This window comes from Myotis nattereri (genome assembly GCF_964212035.1).
Source record: "Myotis nattereri genome assembly, chromosome: 18".
NCBI classification, from domain to species: Eukaryota; Metazoa; Chordata; class Mammalia; order Chiroptera; family Vespertilionidae; genus Myotis; species Myotis nattereri.
Window position 1 is genome coordinate 7251099 of NC_138093.1, and position 15696 is coordinate 7266794.

A 15696-nucleotide genomic window follows, 5' to 3' on the forward strand; every position below is an offset into this window, starting at 1 on the left:
GTTAGACCCCAAAAGGAGCTGGAGCATTCGTTTTCTTTAGAACTAGAGTTGGAGGAAGCCTTCCCAGTATCCAGACTGTAACTGTTAAACCATTAGGAGACTCTGAACCTTTTGAGAATCTAAGAAAAGCTAGACTCTACCCCCAGAAAAAATAGATATATACAAATGTGGTTGATGATTTCACAGGATCCAGACCCTGAAACCATCCATGATTCGTGCCCTAACTTCAAAACACTGATCTTGTCCTGCCTCCTCTCATTTTACCTATGACTGATGCACCCCTGTCTCCTTTGTTAGGAAATGCAAGTTGTAGCCAGACAAAAGCACTTGAAAGTCCCTTGATGTACAAAAGATGTTCAAACAGTGTGGATGTTTACATATCTTAAGTCTCCAGCATTTAAGCCAATTAATGATCATCTCAACAAACACTGGGCATATCTGGTTTCCCATAACAGCCTGTCAACAATGCTGCCTGGTCAATGTGTGTGTGTGTGTGTGTGTGTGTGTGTGTGTGTGTGTGTGTGGTTTATAAAGAGCGATTCTGGTGCTTCGTACTTGAAACAAAATTTCAAATATCTTTTGAAACACTGGATGTGGATTCTTACCCATAAGTCAGAGGTAGGCAATGAGCATTGTCCCACAGGAGTCATTTTAATGTAATTACTATAAAACTACTTGAGAACATTTGAGAACCTATATCCAGCCATCTGCTCGTCCATCAATGGCCAATTCATTGCTAAAAGCAGAGAGAAAGGGTAGTGGTTCTCAGACTTTCTTGTGCTTCAGTATAACCTGGGAGCTGCTAAATATGTGGATTCCTGGGGGTGGGCCTAGGAACCAGCTGATGTGGGTCATCTCCTGAGAAATAGTGCGTCATAGCCCTCACCAGTTCACTCGCAAAAGCTGGTTCTTGCCTTTGACCTAAGGAGATGTCCTAAGCTCCTGAGTCTGGTTTGCCAGAAGGCATGTCAGAGTTAAGAGTGTCTAGGTGGGTTCCCAGCCGAGCTGATGATTTCACACGCCCGTTGCCTTACTAACCTTGACAAGGGTGCTGTGAGGTCACTGAGGACCAGAGATTTGTACAGGCCTTAGTAAGTGACAGGGCAGCCTGGACTTCACCCCCAGGGCTTTGCTCTTTCCACCACCTGTGTTTTGCTGATCCCAGGCCCTCTGGTGGGGGGAAGGCGGATGTGGGGGGAGGGTCGGATAGGAGGGGGTGGTTCTGACTGTAGACTAAAGTTGGGCTCTAGATAAGTGTCTGGGCAGATTCTTGGAATGGAGCAGGTTTAAACCCTGCAAGACACCACACTCGCCTCCTACTCACCCTACCCATCCCCGCCCCCCAGGAGTGGATTCTCAGACCTAACCAAGAATTCCTCAAGCAACAGATTTTCCTTTAATATTTAAGACAGAAACCACGGTAGCTATTACGGAAAACAAGTCTTAAAGTGTTTCCTTTAAACAATCTAGTTGGGAGAAGCAAAACATTAACACAGAAACTTAACTGAGATGACTAACAGCGGGGTTATTGAAGGTGCCCTGGCAGAAGCACGACGGTGGAATTGAGGTGACACGGAGTACCCCGTGGCTCTGTCCACATCACTGAAGTGGTTGGTTCTGAGAAATTACTGGAAGTTTTCCAACAAGATTGGCCTTATCCCTGGGGAGTCGCCTACTTAATTTGACAAGAGCCCTACTCACTAACAGCACGGTAGACACCAGACCCCCTGGAGGAACGAAGGGCTCGTTTCCCTCACTGTGGGGATTCTGACAGGGAGCTTCCCTCGGCCTGAGCCCCTTGTGGGAACTGCCTTAACCGAACCATCGTTCTGACCAAGGTCACATCTCCTTCCATGGGCAGTTCATGTCCAAAGACTGGCTGGTGTGGAGTATAAAGACCTGGCCCCTTGTCCCTAATCAAGGGATCTCTGAAGGGTCATACCAGCTTCAAACCCCCCAGTAGGACGGCTGAGCCACAACTCAACTTTCTCTTCCCTTCTTTTCCTCCCCCGCCCTCCATGTGGATCCCAAGGGTACTTAGTCCCTGGTAACCTCCTGTGCCTCAGTCTCCATCTCGACTACTCTGTTCCTTTGGTCATGATCAAGTTTAAAGGAGGGTGCACACACTCTGGGTAAGTTATTTGGTACCAAACTCTCAACAGGTATTTTATTTATGTTACTTGACTTAGTCAATACAAGTCCTAAGAGAGGCTAGTATTCCGACTTGGCCCATGGGGTAAGAGAGTCTTCCCGGGCGCAGGAAATGGCCGAGGTCCTACAGCGAGCAGGGCTGCTTCAGTGGCACCGCTGGAACTCAAACCGTCCCACTGACCTTCAAGTCCACTCCGTCCCACTGGCCATACTGTAGCCAAAACTGTGGAAAAATATGTCTGGCGAGTCTAGAATGTTAGCTCCTTGTCAGCCAGACACCTAAGTAAGAATCCACTCGTTAGCTAGCTTTGGAGACTTTCACCAGAAGCAGGACACTGAGGATGCGGTTCGGTGGGGAGAAAGGAGAGGGCTGGTTGGAGCAAGAAGGAAGTTTAGAGATCATTCTAGCTCCCACATTACAGATGAGAATGAGCCCAGAAAGGCCAGGTGGCTCGGCCAAGCTGACACGTCTGGCTCGTGGCAGAGCTCTGTCTGACTCCCTTGCTTCCGCTGCGGCGGCCTGCACCTCCCTGAGCTGCCCCGGGACCAGGAATTGCGACCTCAGCCCTGGCTGCTGCCTCCGGCTCTCCTCCCTCTCACCTGATTCTCTCCAACATCTGGGCACTGATCTTGCTCACCTGAGCTGCCCCAGATTCCGACCTCTGTCCACTGGCCTAGGGCTGTATGCCGACCTGTTGCCACAAAAATCCTGTCCTCATACCTCTGAACTGGTTTGACAGCTGAGGCGAGGCGGAGGGGGGATGGTGAAGTGTCTACTCCCAGGCTGTGCCTCTTCTGTCTCACAGCAGCTCTGCAAAGCACTTACTCATAAGGCAATCTTCGCTGCTCAGGTGTGGATGGGGAGTCACTAAGCCATGAGCTTCTATCCCGAATCTGACCGGCCACACCTGCCTGTGTGGGAGAGACACTCCCTGTCCTGGCGCAAACACAACTCTCCCCAAAGGGCCTTTCATTCTCCAAACACTCGCCCTTCTCCCTTCTCTGTAGTGCCCACCCTCCCACGCCCCTCCTCCCCAGCCCAAACCAAAGCCTTCCGGGACTGTTTGGCCTCAGAGCAGACAGGGTGTCCTCGGCGTGATAGGGTGGTTTGGGGTGGTGACCACAGCACACAGGCCCCTTCTTCATCCCCAGTGAGCCTCCCCTCCCCTGAGTCCTGGTGAGTCAACACCAGCGGGCCCCACACAAGGCTCCTATTCAGGGCTCACTTTCCTCCGGCTCTAACTCGGGTCTTGGCATCTCTCTCCCTCTCATTTTCTATGTAGGCCTTATTCTCTCCATGGGAAAGCTCTGCTCCCTGCCCCGTGCCTCCTCTCTCCCCCGGCCCCCTCCCCACGCACACACCCTCATTCCTCAGCCATACCTTCTGGAGTTTGCAGTCCCAGCTGGATACAACATAAAGGAGGTGGAACAACATCAACTGTGAAACTGTTAAATCCTCATTCACGTCATTTCCGCCCGCCGGCGTTTGTTGCTGCCGGCTCTGCAGACCCCTGAGCTATGCTGAGAAGGATACCCCCACACTCCCACTTACGTGCCTGCCCATCATCCAGCCAGCATCGTTACTCATGCTTCGGGGAAACTTTTAGGGGGAACAAGTTTGGCAGCTGTGACAGCTCAGGGCAGTGCTGGGCAGATGCAGCAGGTGCCCCAGATGAGTGATGGGACCCCCGAGCGCTTAGAAGTTCAGCAGAGCAGGGAGATCTGTGGGTCCAGAGACGCCGATTTAAATACACAGGGGAGGACACTGACTTGCGTCGATAGGGGTGTGTGTACTCTCTGTACCCGGGACATGGGGATACAAAAGGGGGACAAGCAAGAAAGCAGGTCAGAACAGGAGCTTTGCCATTCTGTGGCCTTGGGCAAGTCGAGCTCTGCTAGCCTCCATTTCAGCCCCAGGAGCAGGAGGATGTGACATGAGTTGCTGCCTTTGGGGAAAGAAAGGCTGTGTGTCTAAGTGAGAAGCTGTGTTCCCTTCTTCCGAAAGCTGAGTTGCTTGCGCCCCCTGGTGTTTCTGTCCCTGTAATTCTCTCTGCACCGTGGTACAGCCACACCACCTCCCACTTCAGAGCAGCTGCTGTGGGCAGAGATGTGTCCCTTCCCCAAAAGTCCCCTCCCCATGTGGAGGCTCTGCCACTCCCCCAATGGCGACGGATGGAGCAAAGCCACAGTCCCTGCCTCACACATGGATGGGGGCCCAAACCACTGAAAGGGAAACCACAGCAACAATGGAACAGGGTTGTTGTGAGCCTTAAATGAGCAAATAGACTTCAGACTAGTGAGGGCATAAGCGAGCACTCAGCAAGTGATAGCAATTACGTACATGTCACTGACAGACACAGAGTAGGTGCTCATAACTCTTTGTTAAACGGGTCAGGAGGAGCCTATCAGCATTGACTTATTTGTTTATTCATTTCCCCATTTAATTATGCTTTTAAGATGTCTTGCTCTTCCTATACTGTCTTTGCTGGAAAACAAAACCAAAACAAGACAAACCTTAACGAGTCAAGTAAGTAAGCAAAAGCCAGCACCCCCTGGGAGGAAAACAGATTTCATTCATTCAGACACCCATACAGCAGCTCCTACTAGGTGCCACTCACTGACTAAGGCACTGGGGTAGAGAAATAAATAAGTTACAGCCCTTTAGGGGCTTTAGATGAGGGTGGGAGAGACAAACACAAAACATGGTGTGATGTGTCCAGTGTTGACTATAATAAACATAGGAACACGCTGTGGCATTACAGTCGGGAAAGGTGGAGTCAGGAAGGGTCTCACAGGGGAAGTGACATTTGTCCTGCTCCTGAAGCGGGTAGATCTCCCAGGTGAAGAAGAGCCGAGAGCATTCCAGGTAGTAAGAACAATATACGCCATGCACCGAGCTGCCAGTGGGTCAGGTGAGAAGTCTGGGTTGGCGTGTGGGTCTGGAGAAGTAGACGGGGACAGAAAGAGCGTGGTCTGCCCGGGATGACGTGGACTCTATCAGGTGGACCACTAGGAGGCATCATGAGCAGAGGCAGATGAACCATGATGTTTAAGCTTCAAGGACCATTCCTGGCACAGCCTCTCCCAACCCTGAAGGGCCCAGGCATGTGTTCATATTTTTTCTGAAGTTTCCTAAAGTAAGATGTCTTAACGGCAATCAGGTAAGACTGCTGGCTCTTTTTACTCTGACTTACCCTAAGTCACACCATGTTGGGTGGCCTTGGAGTGGCAGCCACAGCATGTAGGGAATTCAGCTAAAGGTAAGTTGAATAAGAAACTATTTTTGAGTGAAATATATTTCTGTAGTTTGCAGTCACTCCATGTATAGATGAGCTTTTGCCAGTCATCCCAGTGCAGGAATGGCTCCCAGGAATGCCTTTACCTGCCATCATGCTGCCTCACTCTGCACAGTGACATGAAGAAGCAACACTAAGGTTATATTGCTATAAATATATCCGATAGGCACTAAAAGTCTTTTAATTAAAAGGTTTAAAATATATGGAGCCAGAGCTAGCTGGTCCTAGAAAATTGTTCAATAATGTATGTGTAAAATTATAAATGGGCAATTAATTTCTCATCAATGCCCAGTCAAAAGAAAATGTGTCTCGTCAGGAAAATATCCAGTAATTCAGTATACACAATTAAAAATGTACCATAAATATGAAGATGTAATCAAGGTGTACGGTGTCAAAAGAGATGGGTTTTCTTTTTTTAATTTTAGAGAAGTCTGCCTCTGACCAAGATGATATATCAGGGGCTGGATTATTCTCACACCTAAAACAACTAAACGTGAGCAAAATATATAAACGACCATTTTCAAGACATTGGCTCTCAGGGAAAAAAGGACAGAGATAGGAAACAAACAGTGTGAGTTCTCTGATTGCCCGGAAGTGAAGAGGAATCAAAGCATAGCCTGGCAACTCCCCAAGTTGAGGGTGAAGCTGGGAGTTGGGAGGCGAGAGGACTGGAGACAAGAGAGCTGTAATGAGACCCCCAGAGATTTTCAGGTGCTTCCTCTGGAGTCTTCAACTGAGTAGTAATCAACATACGCACGTGAGGAAACTGACCCAATGAGAGCACCACTCAAAGGAGTAGAGCAGTGGTTCTCAACCGTGGCTGCACATTAGAATCACCTGGGAATCTTTTTAAAATCCTGATTTCTGGGTCCAGAAATTCCTGGTTAAGTGCCTACATTCAGAAATTCCTCCGGAATGAGGCCCAGAAATCAGGATTTTAAAAAGATTCCCAGGTGATTCTAATGTGCAGCCAAGGTTGAGAACCACTGGAGTAGAGGGAATAACACTTAGAGCTCACATGGGACTGGGAGTAGTGTCTGTCCTCACTAGGCAAAATGACAAATCTCACAAGTCATGGGAGATTGGGTAGAGTACTCAGAGGGTTTTGTCTCCATGATGGGCCAAAGTTAGCTCTAGACTAAATTATTCTCTGCTCCCACCAAAAAAAATAAATAAATAAAGCAAGACTCAAGAGGATCACACTTTTTCAAATAGCTACAATCCTAGAACAAAGCTCAAGAATTTGTATAGAAAAACAAAAACATCTGTACCCGAAAAATTAAAATTCACAAAGTCTAGCACACAATCAAAAATTACCAGGCATGCAAAGAAACAGACAAATATAGTCCATAATTAGGAAAATAATCAATCAATATAAAATTAACCCAAAATGACACAATGGTATAATTAGTAAACAGTTCTATTAAAACAGCTATTATAATTATATTCCATATGTTCAGGGAGATAGAGGAAATATTGAATTAACTGCAGCCATGGGCAAACTACGGCCCGCAGGCCGTTTCCGGCCCATTTGAAATGAATAAAACTAAAAAAAGAAAAGACCGTACCCTTTTATGTAATGATGTTTACTTTGAATTTATATTAGTTCACACAAACACTCCATCCATGCTTTTGTTCCGGCCCTCCGGTCCAGTTTAAGAACCCATTGTGGCCCTCGAGTCAAAAAGTTTGCCCACCCCTGAATTAGAAACATGAAGAATATAGAAAAGACCCAAATCAAACTTCTAGAGATGAAAACCACATTTTCTCAAATTTTAAAAAACACACAGATTGAATGGTTTTAATAGATTACACACTATGGGAGAAAGTATTGTTAAACATGAAAAAATAGCAATAAAAATTATAATGAAAAATAGAATGTTAAAAAAAAAGATTTTTTAACAATGAACAGAATATCAAATGACCTAATATAAGTTTAATCAGAGTCACTAAAGGAAAATATTTGATCACTGATAGCCAAATTTTCCCTAATTTGAAGATAATGACAAACCAACAGATACAAAAATGTCAATGAACCCTAAGCACGAGAAACATGAAGGAAACTACACCAAGGAAAATTATAAATTATTTAACACCAGTGATAAAGAGAAAGCCTTCAAAACAGTCAAATGGAAAAGACCATATTACGTACAGATGAACAAGGATAAGAATAACAGCAGACTTCTCATTGCTGACATTACAATCTTGAAGACATTTGAGTTATAACCTTAGAGTACCAAGGGAAAAGCTGCCAACCTAGAATTTGATACCTTGTGAAAATACCTTTCAAAAACAAAGGCAAAATAAAGACTTTTCTCAAACATGCACTAGCTGAAAGAACTCATCTCCAGCAGACTTGCAGCACAAGAAATGTGAAAGAAGAAACTTCAGCCAAAAGGATAATGATTCCAGAAAACTGGATCTATACAAAGGAATGAAGAGCACAAAATATGTAACTATGTGGAAAAGTATAAAAGATAATTCTTTTAGTCTTTAAATCTCTTTAAAAGTGCATCCAAATAAACTGTGAGATTTATAACATATGAAGAAATAAGATGTTTGACAACAATAACACACAGGCTGAGAAATGGAAGTATACCGTAGTAAGACTCTTAGTCTATACATGAATCAGTACATTGTATGACCATAGACCACAATAAGTTAACTATGTCTACTGCAATCTCTAAAGCAAGCAAACCTCCCCCCACTCAAAAAAAGTCTCATAAGGCATCAAAAGATATAAAAATGGAATCACAAATAATATTCAATCAAAAACAAAGAAAAAGAAGGAAAAGGGGTGCAAAGAACAGAGGATAGAAAAATAGCAAGAATGTTGATTGAAAACTAACCATCTCAATAATGACTTAAAATGCATAAGATCTAAATAACCCAAAGGCAGAAATTGTCATATTGTATAAAAAAGTAAGACCCAAATATATGCTGCCTACAATAAATCCATTTTACATACAAAGACATCAATAGGGTACTTTGTTATACAATATTCCAACCAAATGCAGGGGAGTACATAATATTTCTGAGTGCACACAGAACACTCACCATTAAAATTTCTAAATATTACATTTGTAAGGATTTAAATCATACAAAGGATGTCTTCTGACTACAATGGAATTTAATTAGAAGTCAATGACAGAAATGTCTCTGGAGAATCTCCAAATATTTGAAAAATAGCACAGTTTTAAATAACCCATGAGTCAATGAAGAAATCAAAGGGGAAATTAGAAAATATTTTCATATGAATGAAAGCAAAAACACAACTTATCAATATTTATGGAACAAAGATAAAGCAATACTTAGGCAAACACAGGATGAAAACAGGCCATTAAATCTGGCAGTTAGAAGACATTTTGTGATGATACTGAGAACAATTCCAAATATACTTTTGAGTACTAAAACCAGATTATGGCAAATTAAGAAATAAACAGGAGTTAAGAACATTCAGATGGCTGCCTGGCTGGTGTTGCTCAGTGGTTAAGTGTCGACCTATGAACCAGGAGGTCAAGGGTCATTTTCCAGTCAGGGCACATGCCCAGGTTTCAGGCTTGATGATCCCCAGTGGGGGAGCATGCAGGAGGCAGCTGATCAATGATTCTCTCTCATCACTGATGTTTCTATCTCTCTCTCCCTCTCCCTTCTTCTCTGAAATAAAAAAAACATTTAATATATATATATATATATATATATATATATATATATATGTGTGTGTGTGTGTGTGTATATATATATATATATATATATATATATATATATATATGGAATTTTTTAAAAGAACACTCAGATGGAAAAATTTGGATTTCTCCTTAATAGAGAGAGAGTACAGACTCTATTTTTAAGAAGTTTAGGTTAGGAAAGGACAAGGGAGGGTAACTAGCTTTGAAAAAGTTTTGAGATGAAGTTGGAAAAACAGAGTTTACCTTTAGACCAGGAATAGCTGGTTAATGGGCTGAGGAATGTAAAAAATTCAGAGACAGGTTGGCTCATTATATGGAGAAAAAGAAAAGCCTGACCTTGATCCATATACAAAGTACAATCCTGTTGGACTAAAAACAGAAGTATAAAATATAAAACTATAAAGCTAACAAAAAATGGAAGGGAATATTTTTGTAATCCTTGCATGAGGAAAAGACTTCTCAAATAAAACCCCAGAAGCACAAAACCATGGGGCAAAAATTGATAAGTCTGACTATTTAAAGATTTATGGTCAATAAAGAACACAATAGATAAAATTAACAGTTTGTTTTTTAAATCCTCATTGGGGCATGTTTTCTATTGATTTTTTTTAGAGAGAGAAGAAGGCAGAGGAAGAGAGAGAAACATTGTTCAGTTGTGCCCCTACCAGGGATGGAACCCACAACCTAGGTATGTGCCCTGGCCAGGAATTGAATCTGCAATGTTTTGGTGCACAGGATAATCTACTGAGCCACCCAGCTCAGTTGACCACTGGGGGTGCTTTCAGGTCACCCCTGGGCTCGTAATTTTTTTTTAAATATATTTTATTGATTTTTTTACAGAGAGGAAGGGAGAGAGATAGTTAGAAACATCCATGAGCGAGAAACATCGATCAGCTGCCTCCTGCACACCCCTTACTGGGGATGTGCCCGCAACCAAGGCACATGCCCTTGACCGGAATGGACGACGCTCTATCCACTGAGCCAAACCGGTTAGGGCCGTTGTAATTTTTAATATGGGTAGACGTAACCTACATAAACAAAAGCTCTTTGGGGTCCTTGATAATTTTTACGTGTAAAGGGGTCCTGAGACCAAAAAGTTTGAGAACCCTACCTGAGCCCAGCGCCAGGTGTGGGCGTGGCTTTGCTGCAGGGAGGGGCCGTAGACAGGACCGAGGCACCCGAGGCCACCTTCCGCGCCCATAGGGACGCACCTCTCTGGGCCACGCTCTGCTAAGGTTTCCTGGGAGTCGGACACGCGCCTCGCCCTGCCATGCCATGCCGTTCCGGAAAACGCCACTGCGGGGCGCACGGCCCACAGAGCGACTCACCCACCAGCGAGTCGGGACCCGCCGGCATCTGGGCTGCTGCCCGGCGTTTTCCTCCGCGGAGGAGCCCGGGTCCCGGCCAGACCTGAGCCGGCTGGTCCTCACTCCGGGCTCCGTTGGCTCGCCCTCCTGGGCCACGTCCGGCGCAGGAGTGGTGCCCGCGGAAAAGAGCGCTCCCGCAGCCGGGGCGGGGGGTGGGGGGGCGCACACCGAGGAGCCGGCCCGTTCCCCAGTCCCCGAAGGGCGCCCCGACGTCCCCCGCCTGCCTGTCCCTGCGGAAAGCAGCGGGACCGCTCCCTGCTCCGTGCCCTCCCCTCGCTGGCCCGGCCCGCTGCGCCCGGCAGACCCTTTCTTATGCAAGCGCACGACAGACAGAGATAAATGGCTGCAGCTGGAGACCGGGCTAATTGATACAATAAGTTCTGTAATTGCCTCAAAAATAAGGTAATGATTTGGCAGAGGGAATACTTTGATCTTATCAGCCAGGAAAGACCTCTCTCTCCAAATGAAACTTCAGAGAGGGGCTGGAGGCCTCCAACTTGGAGTGTGAAGCGTAGGAACTGCCTCACCCTCCCTCCAATCTCCCCCCCCCCTCCCCGCCACCCCCTTCCCCTGCCTGACACTCCAGGCTTTTCCGGAAGGGATGGAAGGACCCTTTTCCTCTAAGGCCTGGAGAATATGCGCCTATGTGCCATGCGCTGTGTGCAGAAGGGGTGGGTTCTGGGCTGTTCAGAAACGGGGATGGCTGGAGTGATTTCTCCAGCCGATGAGAGGCTGTGGAAAAGGAGATGGGGCGCGCGGGGGGGGGGGGGGGGGCAGACTGGAATTATGAAAAACCTGATTTGGCTCAGGTCTGATGGGGTTTCTTAGCCAGTAAGGGCTGCTCATGTGGGCTTTTCAGGCAGGAGGGTGGAACAGAGGGAGGAAAACCTTGGTCCTGACTTCTCCAAGAAGCTGCACACACACACACACACACACACACACACACTCACTCACACACACACACCCGAGCTCTGCGCTGTGGGTGTCCCTGCCTGGCAGAGGCCCCAGCACAAAGAGGATTAGAGAGATGAGCTAATCTGGTTTGTATCCCAGACACGGCCCCAGAAAGGGACCTTGTCTACCCTGATGTTTAAGGCGTGAAGGAGTGAGGAGTCCTTTGGCGGCGGCTGGCTGGCAGTGTGAGACGCCTTCCCACTGGGGACCGTAGGATGACAGGTTCCTGACTTCGGGGACAAACTTAGGGAGCAGAGGAGCAGGGTGGATGGGCTGTGCTACCAGAAATGAGAGGGAAAGAGAGGAAGAGGCCCCCACAGAGAGAATAGACCTCTCCCTTACCTGTTTCAACAGCGCGGAAGCTGAGGCCAGGAGCTGGGCCGTGATTTAAAGTCATGCAAACTGTGCATGGCGAGCTGGGGGGGGGGGGGGGGGGGCTCAGGTTCTGATTCCTTTCAGCCTAGTGCTCTTTGCACTGTGTTGCCGGGACTGCAGGGGAAGGTGTAAGACAGGGGGCAAGAGAGAGAGACAGAGACAAAAGGAAACAAGGATACACACCAAGAATAAGAGAGGAACACACACACACACACACACACACACACACTGAGAAAGCCACAGTCAGACGAGGTGAGAGAGAGAGATGGGGAGAAGAAAGGACAATGAGAAAGACAGACAGTCATACAGAGCGAGAGGGGGAGCGACAGGTGCACACCAAGAGTCCGGGAAGTGGCAGAGACTGAGGAGACGGATCCAGACAGGAGGAAAGGCAGGCACAGACAGAGACGAATGGAGACAGAGAGAGGAATAGACACAGAATGACAGGAATATGACCCAGAGCGACACAGGGAGGAGACGTGGGGAGACTGAGCGGCAGGGTGAACCGAGGAAGGCAGGGTGGGAGGGAGGCAGATAGTGGGACTGCAGATTTTGGTCCACTAGAAGCACATCTCGCTTCCAGACCATTCTGTTGCCCAGAACAGGTGGTGGGGAGAGAAAGCAAGCTCAGTGCTTAGCTTATATGACACAGGCTGATTGGGAGAGGGGGGCTGGAGGCAAAGTGGGGACCACCACCCCTGGGGGTTAGGCTGGTCAGTGACCACCCAGGATCCCTGCAGCACACCCACTGGCCTCACACAGAACCGGGCCACCCGCCCAGGATGGCCGTCAGCCCGCCCACCGCCTGGCTCCAGTCTGATTACGGTCAAAGTGCTAAAAGGCTCCAGACCCCCCAAGCCCCGCCCCACAGCCCCACCCCCCACGCTTCCCCTCCTCCTTCCCCTTCTCCCTCAGCTCCCTCTTTTCCTTTTGCCCAGGCCCCTTGGGGAGCAGTCTACCCCATCTGGTCACTGGCTGGGAGGAAGGGGGTCCCTGCCCTACCAAGCCCCCTTCCACGGTTTGGGACTGGATGCTTCTTCCTTCCAAAGCCCTCTTGGCCTGGCCTCTTTGAGACACGTTCCATGCCTCGCCTGGGAGCTCATAAATACCAAGGAGAGGTCGGTCAGCTATGCACAAAACATAGATCCGCACCCCACCCCTTTAAGAACCCCTGGGTTCTTTGCAAGCTCCCTTCTCTTCCCTAAACACCTGCATGGAGATGCTGAGGAAGGAGAGACAGGGCAGGGGCTGGGCATGGGAAGGGGGAACTCTGTGTGAAACTGGCCCCATTTCAAATGAGACTTGCCTCGGTTTGCAAAGAAATCTCAGGAAAGGCGGCTCAGGGCCCCTTGTGCAAGCAGCAGGCGCAGGAATTCCTTGACTCCCATCCAAACCTCCCCCCAGCCCCTTCTCAGCCTTTCTCTCTGCTCATTACCATCCACACCACCTCCCACCCACTGGGAAAGAGAGAAGGTCATCGCCAAAGGGGCCCAGGGAAGGGGAGGCCTCCTGGGGAGGGCAGGCCCTGTGGCGTAAGAACTGTTTACCCACATCTGAGCTCCTAGAGCTCACCTCCACTCCCCTCCAAGGGCCAGTAGAAACTCAAAATTGTCCAGTCCCACACAATGGAAGATGAATCTTAAGTCTAAGTGGCCCCATGGGGAGCAGGTATGGTGAGAGGGCGGAGGCTGTGATGCCACCTGGAGGAAGAAGGAAGGCCTGACTCTGAGGCTGGGTGGGCGCCATCCTGCTGGAGACCCAGGGAATCCGGGAGCCTGAATCTCTTCCTGGTCTCTGCTGACAACCACAGCATGAGCGGGAACAGCTAAGCCTAGTGTGCCACCCTCAGATGGCTTTATTGTGCTTGTCAGAAAATTACCTTCACAACCTCAGTGTCATTTAAATGTCCTGGTCAGTGCTGGGCACACCGCAGGTGCTCCGTAAGTGCCTACACAGTTCCATGCAGGCCCCTCCAGACAAGAATGTGACTCGCAAATCAGTGGCTCTTTCCCGAGGCTCCCATTACGATGGCTGGCGGAGTGGGGGTGGGGATGGGAGGGAGGAGCAGGTCAGGCGCTAGCTGAGCCTCTGGCCTTGGCCCTTGCGTGAGGAGCTGAGCTCTCCAGTAGTGTCTAAGACCTTGAGCCTGGAAGTTTATTTTGAGATTTGAAACTCCAAAGTGGCAGATCCCAGAAAACCTCTTCTCTGGCTCCGTATTTGTTCTCTAGTTAAGTGGCTGAGAGTTGCTCTTGCAGTCAGCTGGCTCCTGCAACTGGGGTTCCTCCTGGGGAGCTGGGGGCTCGAGGGAAGGGGAAGAAGAGGAAGGAGGGAAGCCCCACCCGGGGTTGTCCACCCTGGGGCAGAGGTAGCCTGTGAGCCATGGGGAGGGGTCTTGTCCCCTCACCCACTTTCCTCCCTCTTGGAGTTGCTGTTTCGGGGGGCCCCTCAGCTCAGCCACATGCTTTAATAGTTGAGCATCTATGTTGTGCCAAGACACAGTCCCACTTGACTAGGAAGACAGCTGAGGCCAAGGAAAGGGCCTCCTAAGTGAGACTGGGGCCCATGTGGGTGAGTCCACCCAGGGTTAGGGCTGATGTGATCCCCACCCTGCAACCTCAGGCCCATATGTAGAAATAGACACGGGGCCAGAGTCACACCCAGGCCAAAGCACACAGCGGAGTCTGGGAGAGGCTGCTAGAGCCTGCTGACTGCTGCCCAGCATCAAGGTGCTGTTGGCTGGGAGGAGGTGAAAGGGTGGTCCAAGGGAAGGGGTGGGGCCACTCCTCTCTCCTGCTCCTCTCAGGAGAGCTCAGCATAAAGTCTGCTGCTTTTTCAAGAAATAAAAGGGGCAACCAGAGCCTCCCAGACTGAGAAAAAGGACAGAAGGGCAGGGGAAGGGCCAGCTGGTTGGTCTCTGTATTCAATCCTCTCCCACTCCCACCCAACTTCCCACCTTCCCCCCAAAGGTGGGCACCTTTTACCCTGCACAGCATGGCCCACCCCTGCTCCCCACCTGAACTCTTCTCCACTCTAGCCTCCTCTGCTCCAGCTGGCTGGCCCCTTCTAGCTCTGCACACCAGCCCATCCCACCTTAGGGTCTGTGCTGGCTGTTTGGGATCCTCTTTCAAGCTTTTGAATGTTACCTTAATGAGACACACTGGATCACCCTAGTTACAAGTCTATTTTTTCCTACTCATGGCTTTCCTACGTACTATACTATGTTTTACTTACGATGTTTCCTGTTTATTGTCTATCTTCTCCCAATAAACAGTAAACTCCATGAGGGCAGAAATTGTTTTGCTTTGTTCACTGATGTGTCCTTGGTGCTGAGCAGTCTGGCACGTGGTAGGGAATAAATATTTGTTGAATGGATGAATGCACTCTGCCCCCTGACACAGCAAGTGAGGGAGAGGAGTAAGAAGTGGGGAGAAGGGATAAAGGTCCCTCTGAGCCCTTCTCCCCCAGCTCAGCTTCTGGGATGTCTGTGGCCAGCTGCGCCCTGTCCGCTCACACTCAGGCGTCTCTAACACCCCCCAACCAAGAACTGACAGTGAGTTTGGGGTTGAGGGAGGGGTGAGCAATTTCCAGCGCGTTGTTTACACCAAGGTTTTATAGTTTAGATAAATCAAGGGGAGAGGCACGAAAGACACCTGGAAATGAGGTGGGAGAAACTGAGGCCTGAAAAGAGGTTGGGGCCAGATCCCAGACGAACTCCCAAAGTTGGAAGACCCTGGGTTTTAAAGGCCACTCTGCCCCCAGAGGCTCTACCTGCCGGCCTGGGAAGTGCGGGGCCGGGCCGGGTGGGAGGGAGGGAGGGTGTGTGTGGGTGTGTGTGGGTGTGTGTGTGTGTGTGTGTGTGTGTGT

General features: G+C 48.8%; 1 protein-coding gene across 2 annotated transcripts in view; it reads right to left on the reverse strand.

Annotated features, from left to right (window-relative positions):
• The window catches only part of ST7L (suppression of tumorigenicity 7 like), a 144646-nt gene that overhangs the window by 43391 nt on the left and 85559 nt on the right, over positions 1 to 15696 (reverse strand). The gene's annotated exons all lie outside the window — the stretch shown is intronic.